Here is a 6,858-nt window from a genome sequence, read left to right on the forward strand (position 1 = left end):
CTTCTTCCTCGTATAGCATGGAAGGCCCATAAAGTTTCAAATTATTTGCGTTCAAAACTAAGTAAATGTGCATATATGGTGGTAAACTTTGTCTATATGCATTATCACCCACCTTTTCCAGTGTCTCAAAGGGACCATACCTTAGAGCCTTAATTTTCTTACTAGGACCCTGTAGCCTCTCCTTTTTTAATTGTATCCATACTTTGTCTCCTGCCTTAAATGATTTATCTATTCTATGTTGATCATGTGTGGCCTTATATTTATATTATGACTTATGCAGTGTCTCATGTACCTGTATATGGATCTTCCTGATCTTCTCTATAAAAAATTTATCCCTCAATGTGTCTCATATAAGATCTTTCCTCACTCCTCCTTCCTACCCATATGTAATTTCCAAAGGTGAGGGTGAGAAATATCCAAAACGAGTTTCAAATGGAGACTTTCTCATAGAAGTGTGGACCGATATGTTGTAAGAATGTTGTAAATATACAATATTTTCATCCCAAGCCTTTGGATGCTTCTAGTTGTATCCCCTCAAAATTTGCAACAAATTCATGTTGGCTGCCTATGTTTTCCCATCTATTTGTGGATGGAATGTTGTATTTTCAACTTCGTGTCCATCTTCTCTCACAATGTAGTCTAAAATGCACTAAGAAATCTTGTGTCCCTATCTAAAACAATACTCCTTTGTATCCCAAAGTGCACCCAGACTTGTTCGAAGAACAAGTTTGTTTCTTCTTTTCTATTGATGGTCTTCTTACAGGGCATCAAAACACACACCTTGTTGAACCTATCAACAACCATGAATAAGTAGTCATGTCCCTTCATGTTTATTAGTAAGCCTATTGGGAATCACGATTGTGGCATGAGACCAAAACCTGCAAGTGTTAGTCAATGATCATGTCTCTAGAGATAAGGATACACGAGAGGTCATTAGTCCATATCGCAAAACACACGGGGAGTGTTGGTTTATCCAATGTCCAACAATCACCCCCCCCCCCCCCCCCGAACATGAGCTGAGTGTGTACCAAACTCGGGACCTACGATCTGATACCATTTGTTGGAATCACGATTGTTGTTAGACCAAAACCCGCATGTTTTAGTCAACGATCACATTTCCAGAGATAGGGATCTATGAGAGGAAATTAGTCCATGTCATGAAACACATAGTGAGCATTGGTTTATCCAATGTCCAACAAAACCTCCCACAAAGTCCATGGAAATTATTTCCCAACGAAAAGTGGGTACATGTAAGGGATGATACATACCTCATTTCTTGTTGTTAATATTGTTGGTACAAGAAAGCATACGTACTTTTATGGACCTAGCTACCTTCTCTTACATATTGGGCCAATACACATACTTTTGCAAGCTGGCCACGGTCTTCCCTACACTAAAGTGTATTGCAACCTTAGATGTAACCCATCTTGGAGATGGTATTCAACGATGTTTTCGCCATCGTGCACATGCCTCTGAATCTGCAACTTCTAAAACACCTCCTTGAAGTCCTCATCCTATGAATATTCCTCTCTATATTCATCATGGGTGTATGGCTCTATGTGCATAAGAGTCCCAAGAGTTGTGATATTTGATGTGGGTGGCATTGAGAGCATGGAAGCCAAACTTTTTGTGGTTCCCTTCTTATACTTGATCACCAAAGTGAAATTGTTGTAGAAACCCCATCCACTTGTAATGCTTGGTGATATGTGTGGATTATTGTCTCATTTCCAATTAGATAATGCTTTTAATTCTTCACAACTTGCACCAAGGCATAAATTTCATTTTCATGGGTAGGGTAGTTCATAATTTCCCCACATCAAGATCACTCACATAGCATACCCACTTGCATCTATCTCCACTTAAAAAGGTTGTTGTAAGTTTTGTAATGCTAGAACTGGTACTTGACTAATCCTCTTCTTTAGCTCCTCAAAAGCCCTTTGCTGACCCTTTTCCCGCTGGGAACTCTTTCCACTTATTGTTAATGCATGGAGTGGTGTTTCTACCACTAAAAATGAGGATATGAGTTTCTTCAGGTATTGTGTTGCCCCAATGAAACTCTTAACCTCATAAACATGAGTAGGGACTAGACATTTAATGGTAACCTCCATATTGCTAGGATCTATCTTTAGCTCTCTTACCACCTATCACATACTCTAGATACACCAAAGTTTGTTGTGCAAACTCACACTTCTTATGATTTGTTAGTAGCTGGGGCTTCTTTAATTTCTCTAGAAACTGTGTCAAATGCGATATGTTCTCCACCCAAGTAGCACTATATACCAATATATCATCCAAATAGGCAATAAAAAATGAATATATAAAAAGATGCAGTACATCATTCATTAATCACATAAACATAGTTGGTGCATTACATAGGCCAAATGGCATGACTAACCACTAATACAAACTGTGCCTAGTTTTGAAGGTGGTCTTCCAAGTATCTTCTCCTCTAACTTGAACCTGGTGATATTCATACTTTAAGTCTTGCTTAGTGAAGTATTTTCCTTGTTGCAACTAATCCAACAGATCATCTATCTGGGTCAGAGAGTAATGATTCTTGAGCATGATTTTGTTCATGCCCTGTAATCTATACACATCTACCAAGTCCCATCCTTCTTTGACATAATGATGATGGTCAAACCACATGGTTATCTACTTGGTCAAATGACACCTTGTTCCAGTAGTTGTTGCAATTTTTTCTTCACCGCACTTTCTTATATAACAGACTTCCTATACAGCCCAATGTTTGACAATGGGGAGTCTGGTGATAGTTGGATCTCATTCTCCACTTCCATCTTAAGTTATAACCCTTTAGGTTAAAAAAAAACATCCCTATATTCCTATAGAAACTCTTCCATTTGTTGTTTATGTTTATTAGTAAACCCATTCAGAGATGCCTTACCTCACACTAACCCTTATACAGATTAATTTTCTCTTAAAAATAATAAAACATACTTATTGCTTTTGCTCTGAGGTATGGTCCCTTCGAGACACTGGAAAAGGTGCGTGATAATGCATATCGACAAAGTTTACCACCATATATGCACATTTACTTAGTTTTGAATGCAAATAATTTGAAACTCTATGGGCCTTCCATATTATATCAGGAAGAGGAATAGGTCCTACCTTTTATGGAGGATTTGGCACCAAACACTCAAGCAGAGTTAAAAAAAGATACAATTTTGCATAAGAGGTACAAATCTACAGGACATGTGTAACATTACCTTTGACAAATTGGGTTGAAAGGACATCTTCCAAGCAAAGCTAAATGGTACATTAGAGAGAAGGCAAAGGAAAAATTTCCTCACTTCATTTAGTAGAATCTTTTGGGGACCATAAGCCTCTGAAAATGGGGAGGTGTGATACAAATTGGATCATTATATTTTTGGTCATCAATATCAATGATTTTAGAGTGGAAAAAGTGGAGGAATTAGTTCTCAGGACCATTTTTACTGATGAGACCCAGTTTGGCAAATTGGGGTTTGAAACCTTCAGAGAGCGTTTTGAGGCATCAAATGACATTTTTTGGTGGTAAGTTTTTTTCCCTATTATACACATAGATTCCTTTCCAATAGCGCAAGAATCATGCCAATATATGCGAAATTTATGCCACTCAGAAGTTGAACTTCATGTTTTCACTACCATAACTCAAGAACATGGCACATTGGCCCCCATTATTCATGAAAAATGTGTTAGCCACATGATTATGATGTAGAGGACTATAGAAGAGTTTATATAGTAACTCTGGTTAAAAATTGAGGTAGTCAAACCTGACCACTAGTAGGCTATTAGGTTGTGTTATAATTGGGCCATTAGGAGGAAAAGGGGTTTCATTCATTCAAGTGCATTTGTTCCATAACTAAGAAAAAATAGCATATGGGTAGGAGGTAAAGCACGCAAAGAGGATTGGTCCAATATAGTAGCCCATGAGCCACAAGCCATACTTCTTTGTAATCAAAACCATATTTCCATTCAAAGAAAGACAACAGAGTGACCTCATGTTCCAACTGGGTTTTATCCAAAAACATCATGATGGCTTAAAATTCATACAATGACCTCATGGAAAACAACCTTAACCATGACAATGCATGAATAACAACATATAGACACTAACATGCATAAAAAAATTCATATACAACCGTCATGCATTCATGACAAACACATTCTCACATCAACACCATCAACTTCTACATGACATCACAACAGTAACGATGACTACTACCATGCATACATAACAAGTAGATATACAACTTGCATGCATGCATGACAAACAAATTCTACCCATCCAGTCCAAGTGTTAAACCATGCTCTGATACCACTCTATAATACCCTCCTCCCACATTTACCCAAGCTAACCGGTTCACTGGGGTAAAAATGTTACGAAGATTTATTATGATATGTTTCAACTCCCTAAGTGCAGTTAAGGAAGTGGAACCAACACTTCACAGACCTCCCTCAGGTGCTACAAGACCCCCAGTCGCTCCCATGATATGGGCAAGCATGCGACTCGGACCCTTCATTTTCTCCCATGACATAGGCATGCATGCGACTAGGACCCTCCAGTCGCTCCCACAATTCTTGCAAGGGAAAAACTGCAGTATTTTTTAGCCAGTTTTGTGCCAGAGACTGCGATATTTAAGCCACTTTTTTAGGGCTAGTCTCCAAACCACTGCCCAGAAATTGGTGAGACTTTTCAAGACAATAAATGAAACCAAGAAAAATCCTCTAAGAAAAAAAATTATCAAGTAATTTACCTAACCAAGCCCAACCATGACAGTTATTTTGTCAAACATATCACAAAAGTGAAATCTACCTGTTTCAAAAACATATATGAGCATAGGGGTCTCATACTTATGTAAGAATCGTCAAGAAGGATTGATGCCTTCTCACATTAGTTTCATTATCATCTATTAGGTCATCTATTCATTATTTTTTCACATACTAATCAAAACATGATGAGATCCATACATCATAATTATCATAAAAAATTCTTATAACCAACAAATAACCAAAGATATATCAATGAGGAAATAACCATTAAAGCAACTTAACATAAAGTAACTCTACTTATGAACATTCCAAGGGAAAAATATCTCTTATTAGCATATGAAAATCCAACCAAGTCAGGGACTTCCACCTACCACCCGACCATATACTAGACTAAACCAATTCTTTCTTTCATCCAGTCACCACCGTGCCATATTCCAATAATGAATGTGGGATCTCATGAAACACATCAAGCACAACCAAATCAGAGCTTCCAAAGGCCATCCACCTCAACCCTCAACTAGTGATTCCACCTCATGGTCGGACATCACTAACCATCTCTTGATCGGCCTCTACCCAAGTAGTTTAGGGCTCTAGAGCATTTTTTCCAACCAGGGCTTCCAGGACTAGTAACTTGACCCACAGTTGTTGTCAGGATTCCAAAGAATTTTTCCAACTAGGGCTTCCAAGACTAGTAACTCAACCCACTAAGGTATTCCAGAGTGTTTTTCCAACCAAGGCTTCCAAGACTAGTAACTCAACCCAAGTTGTTACAGGGCTTCTAGAGCGTTTGTCCAACCAAGGCTTCCAAGAACTTGTAACTCAACCCACAACCAAAGGAAAATGAGAACCAACCAGAAATAAAAGGAAAGTAACCCACAACACCATGGCTATCTAGGAAATGGAAAGGCTAGGAAAAACCTCTGTCAATCGAGGAAATCCTCCATGCTAATGACGGCTCATAACCAAGAAACCACATGTGTGTGTCATACATGCCAAAACTAGCAAGTAAACCATACATGCAACTCGATACCTATAAATAAATCTAGTTGTAGTTGTTGATCATGTTATCGCCTTGCACTTTCCTAATTTTCCTTATCCTTCTTGCTCCAAAACCAAGTATGCCACTCTCCTCCAAGAGTGCTACACAAAAACTCTAAGTGTCCAAGAGTATGAGAGAATGAGAGAATAAAAGAGAGAGCCATAAGTGAACTGACAAAAGTCTATGAATAAGAAGCCCTTTTATCAATGAGGCCTCTATTTTCTTTTTTTTCCATTATTTTCCTTCAATTTCCTCCTCACATGCAACATGTGACCTTTCACCTTCCTTTTCTCTTAATTTCCTTTATTTTCATAAATAAATGTCAATTAATGCCTCTTTTCTTTCCAAAGCCTTTGCCTTTGCCTTTGCCTTTTCCAATTTCCTTAGCCATAATAAACCAAATGAACACCCACTAGGATGTTTTCCCACCATTCAGCTTGGAATATGTGTCCCATGACCTTGGTATTATATTTTTTTACATGAATTTTTAAGCAGGGTTGTTACACAACCAAGGACAAAGTACCCAAAAAAGTTCGCCCTTCCTACCAAAGAATTTGGCCTCCAAAGCAGAAGAAAAATCTCAATTCAAACCAAGTCAAACTAATCCCAAACTCCAAAAAGACAATGTTAGTCAAAGACGGAATTCTGCTCAATCAAAGATCTTCTCTCTCCTCCTAACATGTGTGAAAGGGACCTGCAATTTTCAGAAGAAGTAGAACCTCCAAGAGAAGAAGAAGAAGTGGGATGATGATGTCCAAATTACTTGACATTCAGGTGTATTTATATGCTTCTTTGGAGACCCAATTTGTCCTTTAGGTTGACCTATACTTTTGTGCACGTGCATGTTTTCCATTAAAAATTATACTTTTCCTTAAAAAAAATTAAGTTCTTCCAAGGGCAAAGAGGGTCTTTTCTGGATGAGGAAGGTTGTCCAAAGGAGGGAATTTGTCCCTGAGTTGGCGTATTAACACTTTTGATAAATGGGCTCTAGAGTTTGTTAGACCCATTAATCTTCCATCCAAGCAAAATAAGAACATACTTGTCTGCAT

The sequence above is a fragment of the Pinus tabuliformis genome, chromosome 4_2 (genome assembly GCF_031772625.1).
Source record: "Pinus tabuliformis cultivar Carrire ecotype Pingquan chromosome 4_2, CPIR1, whole genome shotgun sequence".
Classification (NCBI taxonomy): Eukaryota; Viridiplantae; Streptophyta; class Pinopsida; order Pinales; family Pinaceae; genus Pinus; species Pinus tabuliformis.